This window comes from Leptopilina heterotoma, unplaced genomic scaffold (assembly GCF_015476425.1).
Source record: "Leptopilina heterotoma isolate Lh14 unplaced genomic scaffold, ASM1547642v1 Lhet_51, whole genome shotgun sequence".
NCBI lineage: Eukaryota > Metazoa > Arthropoda > Insecta > Hymenoptera > Figitidae > Leptopilina > Leptopilina heterotoma.
Genome location: NW_025111110.1, coordinates 1,311,202 through 1,324,516, shown reverse-complemented (window position 1 = coordinate 1,324,516; position 13,315 = coordinate 1,311,202). Strand labels below are relative to the sequence as shown.

The following is a 13,315-nucleotide window of genomic DNA, read 5'->3' as shown; positions in this document are numbered from 1 at the left end:
CTTTTTTTATTCACTTTTTTTTATTTGTCAATCTTTTATTTATTTACTATTTCCGTATTTATTATTTATTTTTTTTACTTATTATTTTTGTGTTTTTTTATTATTTGTGTTTATTTATTATTTTTGTATTTATTATTTATTTTTTTTACTTATTATTCTTGTGTTTTTTTAAATTATTTTTGTGTTTATTTATTATTTTTGTGTTTATTTTTAATTTCTGTGTTTATATTTATTTATTTATTTATTTAGATTCATAATATTTATTTACAATTTAGCAATAAGAGACTAATTTCCGTTTATTACAAAAATCCCCGTAATTATTGTGTTTCGAATTAATTATTGACCGACTAATTGTGTGATTAATGATAATGTCAATGAATTGAGAAGTTTATTATTGTTGACATTTCTAAGAGGCGGGTAATTGCCTTCTATTGATATGTATAGTGTAATTGGCGTGTGATTAGAGATATTGAGGGTTAAAATCAAAATGTCTGTGTGTTTATATATTATTTGAATGAGAGACAAGTTATTGAATAGTTTTTGTAGTGAATGTTTTTCAGAGAAGAGACTGCCCACTTGGCGAGCCTCTTGGACATACTGAAAGACTTTCCATTGAGTGAACGCCTGGTTCCGCTGTTGTGAGTTCACTTCCTGTATCATCCCACCATGCCAAGAAATCATTATAGACCCATAGAGTCCATAGAGACACCCTGGATAATTTATTCCCAGTCCATACGTCGCGCTCAACGCGTTCAAGAAAAATTTATATATGTATTCACGCACCTTACGCATTCGGACATATGCATATATATGAGTATAAAGTACACACACTTTATTCTTCTGATCCCCCAGGATGATTTTGCTATATATGCCTGAAAGATACTCCAAGATAATATATGTAAGAGAGATTCCTTTTTTCTTATTCATACCGCGAGGAAAATGATATTTCCGATTTTTTTTTTCTTTTCGAAGTGTATTTTTTGTAGTGATTTAGAAGTTTTTTTTTTATAATTAATTATAATTGTAAGGAGAAAGAATTTTTTTTTGTATTAAGAAGAATGAAACATATTTTTGCAGTTTCAGAAATATCTTAATTAATTTTTTTATTTTTAATTAAATATAATTGTAGGAGAAAAAATTTTGTTGTATGTACTCAGAGAAAAATATAAAGTAACTTTTACTACTTTTTATAGTAAAAAATTTCCGGTAAAGCATTGCTGGTAATTTTTACTACTTTTGAAGTAGATTTTGCTACGTTCGAAAAGTAAATATTTGTAAAAATTAGTAAAATTTACTTCGAACGTAGCAAAATTTACTCCAAAAGTAGTAAAAATTACCAGAAATGCTTTACCAGAAATTTCTACTTATTTTAGAGAAAAAAAGTAGATTTTAATCTAAATTCTTCTTATTTTTTTATTTACTATACTTTCAAATAAGAAACTAGTAAGGACCTGGATAATTTAACTAATTTTCATTATTTTTCATTTTCAACAAACTAAACTGTAGGAAATTTAGTAAATTTTCTTTCACATTAGTATTAAAATAAAAAAAACGCCAAAATTTGATGGTATTTAAAATAGAATTTTATTAGGGGCCTAGACAGTTTTCTTAGTTTAAAGGAATTTTAATTTTTAGAAACTTTTTTTTCCGATTCTAATTTTAATCTAATTTTGTTTTAAAAATTTAAAGTAAATTCCGTAAAGGTCCGTAAATTTGCTTCCAGTCCGTAAAAGTCCGTTTTTTTGAAAAAAAGGTCCCTAAAGTACCAAGTCCGTAATTTGAATTAGAAAAGACGAAAAGTTCGTAAATTGTACTATATAATTTGGGCAATTTTAGAGAAGTTACAAATGATTGGAGAAATTCAATTATTTTCAAAAGTAATAAATTTCTTCGCGCAGAAATTCAATTATGTTCAAAATTTTTTTTAAATTCTCTTCAAAAATTCAATTATCTTTAGAAATAAATAATAATTAAATTCTTCTTCAAAATTCAATTATTTTCAAAAATTTTAATAAAATTCTTGGCAAAATTTCAATTATTTTTAAAAATGCCCCTCAACTCAATGATTTTCAATATCTATTATTTTCATAAAATTTTCCAAAAGAATTCAATTATTAAAAAAATAAAATACATTCAAATTTCAATTATTTTCATAAATAATAAAATTTCCACAGGAATTCAATTAATTTCAGAATAACATTTACAAAAAGATTTCGAAAAACTCAAATTATTTAACAAAATTTTTATACAATTCTTTACAATAATTCAATTGCTTTCACTAATAATAACATTTTTCATGGAAATTCAATTTTGAAAGAAACATTTTTGTTAATTTACTAAACAAGAATTCAATTATTTTTATAAATAATAAGAGACATCGAAGCATTTCAATTATTTTTAATTTTAACACTATTTTAAATTAATAAATCGAAAAATTCAATTATTTTCAAAAATGAAGTTTTTTACAAGTCTTCAATTATTCAAAATAAAATTTTCATAATATTTAATGTATTTCGAAAAAATTAATTATTTAAAACAATGTTTATAAAATTCTTACCAGGAATTCAATTATTTTGAAAAATAACAAAATTCATCACTGAAATTCAATTCGTTTTAAATTATTTAAAAATTTTTCGCAATAATTCAATTATTTGCATAAATAATAAAATTTTTCTGAGGAATTCAATTATTTTCGTAAATAATAAAATTCTTTGCAACCATTCAATTATTTTCATAAATAATAAAATTCATTGCAGGATTTTAATTATTTTTAATATACAATTTTACAGGAATTGCTTAAAAAAATGTAATTATTCTTAAAAATTAATTTCAATTCCTTGAAAAAATCAATTATTTTAAAAAAATGTTTTTTTAATTCTTTGAAAGAATTCAATTATTTACAAAAGTATTAGAATTTTTCACAAGAATTCAATTATTTTTAAAAGTAATAAATTTCTTCTTGCAATTCAATTACCTATTTTAAAAAATTCTAATAAAATCGTTCGCAAGAATTCAATTATTTTCATAAATAATAAAATGCTTTTTTACGAATTCAATTATTTTCAAAGGATTTTATAATAAAATACCACACAGACATTGAATTATTGTCAAAAATTTTAATAGAATTCTTTGTAAAATTGAATTATTATTTTTAAAAACTTTTCTCAATTCAATGATTTTCAGTATCTACTATTTTCATAAAATTTCCAAACAGAATTCAATTATTTAAAAATTTTTTTGTTAAAATCTTTGTAAGAATTCAATTATTTTCATGAATAATAAAAATTTCTCAGGAATTCAATTATTTACAAATTTTCTATACATTTTTTCCCAATTATTCAATTGTTTTCATAAATAATAAAATTTTTACATGTTTTCAATTATTTTCGTAAATAATAAAATTCTTCGCAATAATTCAATTATTTTCATGAATAATAAATAATAATTTTCAAATTTCTCGAAAAATGTAATTATTCTTAAAAATTTTATTAAAATTCGTCGAAATAATTGAATGATTTAAAAATTTGTTGATAAAATTCTTTATGGGAATTGAATTTTAAGAAATAAATAAATGAATAAACATTCGAATTTTTTCGTTTAGATTACAGAAAAATGTGGATTTATGCGAACCATGTTTTCCCATATTTTCCTTTGAGCAGGAAAATGCTTTACATACCACTCAAACTCCTGTGAAGGGGAACACACCAGACATACCTACAGTTAAACTCACACAGACCTACTTCCTTCCTGTCTTAAAGTCCAAAAGTCAACGGATTTTACAAATATATTTAAACGAAAAGAAAATTCAATTTCCCAGGCAATTTTTCATGATAAAATTGAATTTTTAGAAAAATTCTCTTCTATTTCTACAAAAAAAAAGAAAAAATGAAAAGATTTCTTTTTGATAAAATTGCTTCGATTTTTCTGTTTTAAAGAAGAGGTTTTTATATCGCAGAGGGTAGAAGAAACTGTCTGGGCTATTATGAATGTTGAAGGGATTCAGTAGAAAAAAGTAGGGCAATTTAAATTAGAAAAGAGGAAACTTTTTTTTTCTACTTGAAATAGGATTTTATCAAGGACTTGTCCAGTTTTCCTAATTTCAATCAGATTTAAGTTTTAGCTTAAGAAATATTTCAGTTTTTCAAGTAAAATATTATAGTCGCTAGAAATAGTACAAAAAATTAATGTTCGTTATTCATAAATTGTCCGTTTTTGGATAAAGAAAACTATTATAATTAAAAATTAAGAATAATAAACAATGATTCTGTATATTTTTTCTCTAATCGACATGAAAAAATACGAATATTGACCAAACATTAGTTCTTTAGGTCAAAAATTTTTAACCCTAAAAACGAAGCGAGAATAAACATTTTCTATTTTTTAAAACACAAAAATATTAAAATCAAACTCAAAATGTCTCGTTTTGTTTTTTTTTTGCATTCTACAAGAAGAAATATAAATTTTGACCAAGTTTTAGGTCCATAAGTCAAAAATTATGATTGTTAGAAATAGAAAAAAAGTACTGTTACATACATAGTTTTTCTAAAAATTTATGATTTTTGACCATAAAACATTAAAATCAAAACTTAAAAATTATTTCCTATATGTTTTGTCTAATCTACCTGGAAAAACACAAATACTGACCAAATTTTAATTCTTTAGGTCGAAAATTATTACTGCCAGAAACAGGAAAATAAGCAATGTTCGTTTTTCCGAAAATTTCGTTTTTTTTGGCTAAAAAACATTAAAAACAAAACTTAAAAATGGTTCACTATATTTTTTCTGGAATCTAAATGGAAAAACGCAAACGTTGACAAAATTTTAGTTATTTAAGTGAAAAATTATTGATCTTAAAACGAGAGCAAGAAGCGAGTAGAATATTTTTTTAACATTTTCCAATTTTTCAAGGAGAAAGAATATTAAAATCAAATTCAAAATATTTCGTAATATTTTTCCTGTATTCTGCAAGAAGAAATACAACTTTTTACCAAATTTCAGTTCCATAAGTAAAAAATTATGACTTTTAGAAATAGAAAAAGGAAATGTTAGTTTTTCCAAAAAATTGTTTTTATTACCAGAAAACATTAAAATTAAAACTTAAAAATTAATTCCTATATTTTTTCTCTAATCCACCTGGAAAAACACGAATATTTACCAAATTTTAGTTTTTTTGGTCATAAATTATTACTGTTAGAAACAGGAAAAAAGTAATGTTAAATTTTCGAAAATTTCGCTTTTTTCACTAAACAACATTAAAAACAGAACTTAAAAATGAATCACTATATTTTTTCTGTAATCTACCTAGAAAACAAAAATATTGACCAAATTTTAGTTCTTTAGGTCAAAAATTGTGGATCCTAAAACCAGAGCAAAAAGGGAGTATGATATTTTTTTAACATTTTTCAATTTCTGAAGGAGAAAGAATATTATAATCAAATATTAAATTCAAAATATTTCGTAATATTTTTCCTGTATTTTACAAGAAGAAATATAAATTTTGACCAAATTTTAATTCCATAAGTTAAAAATTATTACTTTTGGAAATGGAAAAAGGAAATGTTAGTTTTTCCAAAATATTCTTTTTTTTTTAACCAGAAAACATTAAAATGAAAACTTAAAAATAATTTCCTACATTTTTTTCTCTAATCTACTCGGAAAAACACGAATATTGACCAAATTTTAGTTCTTTAGGGGAAAAATTATTACTGTTAGAAAGAGAAAAAAAGTAATGTTAGTTTTTTGAAAATATCCCTTTTTTTGGTTAAAAAACATTAAAAACAAAACTTAAAAATGGTTCACTATATTTTTTCTTTAATCTACCTGGAAAGACACAAATATTGAAAAAATTTTAGTTATTTAGGTCAAAAATTATTTATCTTAAAAGCTTAAAACGAAAGCAAGAAGGGAGTAGAATATTTTTTTAACATTTTTCAATTTTTGAAGGAGAAAGAATATTAAAATAAAGAATATTAAAATCAAATTCGAAATATTTGTGAATATTTTTCCTTTATTCTACAAGAAGAAATATAAATTTTGACCAAATTTTAATTCCGTAAGTAATCAATTATGACTTTTAGAAATAGAAAAAGGTAATATTATTTTTTCCAAAAACCAAATTTTAGTTCATTAGGCAAAAAATTATTACTGTTAGAAACAGGAAAAAAGTAATTTTAGTTTTTCCAAAATTTTGCCTTTTTTGGTTAAAAAACATTAAAAACAAAACTTAAAAATGGTTCACTACATTTTTTCTCTAAGCTATCTGGAAAAACACGAATGTTGACAAAATTTTAGTTCATTAGGTAATAAATTAATGATCTTAAAACGAGAGCAAGAAGGGAGTAGAATATTTTTTTTAAATTTTCCAATTTTTTAGGAAGAAAGAATATTAAAATCAAATTCGAAATATTTCGTAATATTTTTCCTGTATTCTACAAGAAAAAATAAAAATTTTAATCAAATTTTAATTCCATTAGTCAAGAACAATTACGGTTAGGAACAGAAAAAAAATAAAGTTAGTTTTTCCCAAAAATTTATGTTTTTTGATCAGAAAACATTAAAATCAAGCACAAATCAAGCACAAATTTTAGTGCTTTAGGTAAAAAATTGTTGACCTCTTAAAAAGAAAAAAAATTAAAAATTGTTCGTTCCATTTTCTTTTGTAATTAAGGAAAAGAAAAAAGAATCAGAAATTTTTTGAACATTTTCTAATTTTCCAAGAAGTAAGAATACTAAAATCAAATTCAAAATATTTCTCTAACATTTTTCGTCTAATCCACACGGAAAAACGGAAATTTTGACCAAATTTCGTTCCTTTAGGTCAAAAATTCCAAAAGCTAAAATTGATCACAAGAGTGCCAATTACTTTCTCGAAAACTCATCTTAACATTTATCCACTAGGTCAAAATAACTGAGTCCTCTATAAAGAAGAATATAAATCACCATCACATAGACATTCTGCCAAAGAGAAGAAAAAAAATCCTTTTTTCCAATCTATTTTCAAAAAAAAAATCACTCGCAATATATTTTACAAATGTCGCGTGACTGAAAAGAGATGATAGCGAGTCTGTTACATCGCACGCAATCGATCAAGAACTGGCACTCTCCTTCGATATTTCTCTCTTGATCATGGATTACAGAAGCATGTTTTTTCCTAGTTTTTTCTTTTCTTTTCTTTTTGTTTGTTTTTTTTGTATAAAACCCCTTTTTCGCGGACAAGTAGGACTCGTCCTACTACTACTGTAATTCACCTGTAATGCTCGCAAGTACGGGGAACCATGCATGGTTGAGTTACTTAAGTAGTTTGCTGGTGAGTTCAAGTCCGCTCGTCTGGCTTACGCACTTGCTTCCAGAATAAGGCTCGCAGTCCTCTAGATATATGTGTATGAAGACATATATGTATATTGTGAGTGCGCGTGTGTCCCCCAACGGATTTTCTCACGGATCATGAGTTTTAAAAACCTCGAAATCTGCCATATTGTGTAGAGGAAATAAGCAAGGATGTCACATACAGTCGCCCCCTCATAGTCCAAGAGGGTCTTCTTCCTATCTAACTGCTTGTCTTCCCCCTTCTCCCACCCCCCTTCTTAATTCCCAAAATTTCTTCCTTATTTCACTTCCCTAAAGTGAGTGTGTCCTTAGGGTGTTTTTTTTTTGTTTTTTCAAAACAATTTTGCTTCCCAGTCTCGCCCTCTAATTTTCTTGTTGATTTTTGGAGAAAAAAATTCATTTGTAATGCACAGGCACAGTGGCGAAAACTGTACTTCTTTGTTTCAAATCACTCTACAGGTTACAATTTTTTAACCGGAACGACTTTTTTTTCTAAATTTTCGTCATTAAATACTCTGACGTTCTGACAAGCTCGATTTTTGGATTTTTGTTTTTAAACGTCTTTTTTTAATAATAATAAGTATTAAGGTGGTTCATCGCACATAAAATGCAAACCTCTAGAAAAGAAATTAATTAACATTTAAGTAATTAAAATATTATTAGTAATAGTATTTTCTATAAAAATCAATTAGTCAAATAATCTTTAACGTCCGAGATCCTTTATAAATTATTAAGGCAAAACGAAAACATTCGGACAATGAATAAAAATATTTATTTACTCCAACGTTTCGAAATCTAAATGATTTCCTCTTCAGAGAGTCTATTCCAAAAAATATATACAAAATTAAAATAATAATAAAAATTATATACAAAATTAAAATAATAATAAAAATTATATACAAAATTAAAATAATAATAAAAATTATATGCAAAATTAAAATAATAATAAAAAATAATTTAACAATTGAAAATTAAAAAGAGAAAAAATTAATAATCAACAATAAAAGAATGGAAATTAGTAACAAATTAAAAATTAATAAAGAATTGCTATATAAAAAAATTACATTTATGAAAAATTAATTAAAAAAATAATAATACAATTATGAAAAATTATTAAAAATTAATAGAAAATAATAATAAATAAAAATTAATAATAAATAATAAATAATAATAAAAACTAAATAAATAAACCATAAATAAAAAAAATAATCCGTCTTGGTATAAAAACAATAAATAAATTAATAACACATAGATAATAAATAATTAAATAAATAACGGTTCACAATAAATTAATTCAAAATAAAATGAAAATAATTTTGTTAATAATTTTTGTTAAATTATTTTTTATTATTATTTTAATTTTGTATATATCTTTCTGGATAGACTCCCTGAAGAGGAATCATTTAGATTTCGAAACGTTGGAGTGAATAAATATTTTTTTCATTGTACGAATGATTTCGTTTTATTTACCTTAATTTATAAAAATCAAATTATCAATTTTCAAAAAAAAATATTGACAATCAAAAAATTTATTTTTTAAACACTACACAAGATTCAAATTTTTTTTTGTCACATCGCTTAATTTCATCGAAAAAAAAAATAATTCTCTACAACGTCACCGCTCAGATGTTTAGACAGACAGTTTTGAAAATATGCTTATTTGTTTAAAAGAAAATGTTGACTTTTTTTAAACAAATAAGCATATTATCTAAATAGAATGTTTGTTTAAAAATCTGAACGGTGAAGTTGTTGAGAATTATTTTTTGTTGAAAATATTTGCCATATTACATTAAAATCGAATCATTTTTGAAAAATTCTACAGATGCGGTATAAAAAAAAATTTTTGATCATATGTAAATTGTTTAAATATATAAATTTTTTGATTGTCAATATTTTTTCTTGAAAATTGATAACTTTATAAAAAATGCTATTAATAACAATATTTTAATTACCATTTAAATGTTAATTAATTATTCTTCTAGATGTCTGCATTTCTTTGGATAAACGTCCTTAAAAACATCATAAAATTGATAACAATAAATTATTTTAACAATTTTTAATTAATTAATTTTCAATTTTTAATTATCAGTAAATGTTTTACTTATGAAAAATTGTTCAATTGAGAAAAAACTAGAAATTAAGAAGAAGAACTATAACTTATTAACTAGAAGAACTAGAAATAACTGCCTTAAGTACAATTTAGGAAAAAAAAATATAACAACAATAAATTGTTAAACAATTTCATAAATTGTCACAATTTTTTTCAACCAAAAAAAACACCCAAACATTATTTTAATTGGTTTTCTGACTAATTTTCCTAATTAATGAAGCTGAAAAAAAATTATTATTTAGACAGTTTTCCCATTTAAAATAAATTTGAATGAATTTTGATTTTTTAAAATTTGATTTCATAAATGTGATTGTTTTTAATTGAAATAAAAAAAATGAAAATTATTTTTTTCTAGTTAAAATAGAATATTAGCAAGGGCCTGAACAGTTCTTCTAGTTCAGAGAAATTTTGAATAAATTTAATTAATAATTATAAATTTGTAGAAAATTTAAATTATTCTAGATTAAAATTTTAATCCGCACAGTTTTGCATTTAATTAAAGATCCACCTACTATTTTTTCTCATTGAAATAGAATTTTACTAAGAAACCGAACAGTTTTCCTAATTTGAAGAAATATTAATTTTTAATTTAAGCCCTTCCATCTTTTCAATCCAAAATGAGTATTAAAATAAAGAAATTATGTTTTAAAAACATATTATTTTTTTTAAATTTAAAAAAACATTTTTGAGTCTTTTAAAATTCGTAAAACATGACTTGAATTTTTGTCTAAGTTCTTCAAATGAAAGAAAAATTTTTTCTTTTGGACACTATAATTTTTTTTTTTTGCTTCTTACACCGACATTCTATGATAAAAAAAAAAATCACTGTAATTTTGAAACTATAATTTTATAGTCGCAACTAGAGATATAAAGTAATTTATTTATTTGTCAAATTACAGAGTCGCTTTGAGAAATTTTATTTGCAAGAAGGAAGGCATTGCGATGATTATTATACACGTTTTATAATACACATTCCATAACTATGTGAAAAAAAGTTTTTTTCACTTTAACTTTTTACATATCTTCCTTATTTTTTAATCGTGTGACTAGAATTCTTTTTTTGTATATATATATATAGTTTATTCCTTTACGAAACTGACCGCTATGAATTATTATTTTCCAGTAGAAATACGAAGGTAATAAATATGTAACACTGAATAATAATTTGTCTAAAGAAGAATTGGTTGGAAAATTATCTAGTTAATAATAAATAATTACTGAATAATCAATTAGCAAATTCTTTAGAAAATTTTTTTAATTTTTAAAATTTTTTATTAAAAATATTTAGTAAAGTATTTAGTAAATAGTTTGCAAGTAATTTGGTACATTTTTCAGTAAATATTAAGCAAAATATTTAGTTGAGAAATTAATAAATTAAGTAACAAATTATAGTTAATCAAAGAAACTAATTAAAGAAAATTTACTGTCATTTTATTAGTAAGCTAATTATGCAGTTAATCAATCATTAAATTAGTTAAATTAAATAATAAATTGATAAACAAATGAATTAGGTAAATAAATAAATAAACTAATTATTTTAATTAATTAATTAATTAATTAATGTTTTAAATAAATTAACAAATAAGTTAATGAATAAATTAATAAATAAATTAATAAATTAATAAATTTAGTTCAAAATTGTAGTTAATCAAAGAAACTAATTTATAAATTTTTACTGTCAGTCAATTAGACAGCTAATTATGCAATTAATTAGTCACAAAATTACTCAATCGTCCGGAAAATTAATTCTCGCCAATTTCAACTCAAAATTCCCAGCGTAATTTTTCAATTTTGATTTCTCTTTGGTAATTGATGAAAAGTGAAGAAAAAAAAATTTCTTCGCAAAGAAGTTAAATAATAATTGAATTAAGAAACTTTCTATTGAGAGTCAAACAAAAAAAAAGAAGAAGGAAAAGAAAAAATAGAAAAAGAAAAAGGATAATTGATGGAAATGATGTGTATGCTAATTCGAATTCAATGGTTCTCTAAAGAACAGTGGTATATGTATAAGCAAGTGAATAGTATTATATTGAAGCAGAGTTTCAAGTACTTAGCAACGAAATCCCATTCTTCGATAAAAGAAGCAATCGATTCTATTTGATCTCATTCGATCTCATTTCTATTCAACTGCTTACTTTGAAGTCCAACTCAATATCATGAAAACTTTATTCACTTATATATTCTCCCCTGTGCGCGATGTTGAAAAGTCGTCATCTTTAAGAATCAAAAGGGGGAAATTGCAAATGATGGCAAATCAAACACTTTCTTAATTGCTTTCAGTATTTACATTATTCTTTTCATGTATTTTTTATCAAAATAATTTAAAAATTTGTATTTATTTATTTATTTTTTTTCATTTATTTTTTCAGGTACTTTTTTAATTTATTGTTTCAGTTATTTTTTTATTGAATTTAAATTTATTTTTTATTTCTATTTTATTTATTTATTATTTTTTTCTTTAAATAACTAACTAGCAACATTTCGTGCGGCTAACTTAAAATTTTTCAATAAAAATATAAAAAAATAAACTTTTTTAAAATAAAATTATCAATTTTAAAAATAATAGAATTTAAAAATTTTCTAATTTGAATTTTTGTTGAAAACACTAAAAAAATTCAATTTTGAAGAAATTACAAATAATTGCAGAAATTCAATTATTTTCAAAAAGAAAATAAAATTCTTCTTACAAAATTCGACTATGTTCAAAATTTAAAAAAAATTCTCGTAAAAATCCCAATTATCTTTATAAATAACAAAATTCTTCTCTAAAGTTCAATTATTTTCATAAATGTCAAAAAAATTCTTGTCCTAATTTCAATTATTTCCATAAATTTTTCTAATTTTAAGGATTTTCAATATTTACGATTTTAATAAAATTTCCTAAAACGAATTCAATTATTTAAAAAAAATTTTAATTAAATTGTATGTAAATATTTAATTTAACTACTTTAATAAAAATTTTTTAAAATAATTCTATTATTTAAAAAAGATTTAATAAAATTCTACGCAAAGCATTTCATTATATTCATAAATAATAAAAATTTCGCAGGAATTCAATTACTTACAAATTTTTTATAAATTTCTTCGCAATAATTCAATTATTTTCATAAATAATAAAATTTTTTACAGAGATTCAATTATTTCAAAAAATAATAAAATTCTTTACAAGAATTCAATTATTTTCATATAGTTAATAAAATTTCTTGCAGAATTTCAAATTATTTTTAATACAATTTTTATCAAATTCCTCGAAAAATGTAATTATTATTTAAAATTCTATTATAATTCGTCGAAAGAATTCAATTATTTAAAAATTTTTCGATAAAAATTTTCAATTTTGAGAAACATTCAATTATTCCATAAATTATTTATTTAAACAATTGAATTCTCTTAGAATTTTCTAATAGAAATTAATTAAAAAATTAACTTCAGTTAAAATTTGAGATAGTAATTGAATATCTAAGAGCATAATAGCGTAAATTTTTAAAAATCATTGAAGTTTGAAAAGGTTTTAAATTAAAATCTTTGCAAATCGGAATTTTTCATACTTTTTACTAACAATTCTGTGAAATTAATTTTTTTAAAAAAGTGTAATTGAATTTTTTTCGAAATTATTTGAAGTTTTTATTTTCTAATATATATTTAATTGAAGAATTTGCGAATAATTGAATTTTCATAAAATTATATTGTAAATAAATGGATTTGAAAATTCTTAAAAGAACTTTTTCAAAAATTCTAAAAAATAATTGATTTTAAAAAAGAATTTTAGGTACGATTTTAATCAAATTTCCCAAAACGAATTCAATTATTTAAAAAAAATTTTAATAAAATGTGAATAAAATATTGTGAACATTTAATTATTTTCATAAATAATAAAAA

General features: G+C 22.2%; 1 protein-coding gene across 1 annotated transcript in view; it reads right to left on the bottom strand.

Annotated features, from left to right (window-relative positions):
• The window catches only part of LOC122507743, a 77,643-nt gene that overhangs the window by 39,619 nt on the left and 24,709 nt on the right, over nt 1-13,315 (bottom strand). The gene's annotated exons all lie outside the window — the stretch shown is intronic.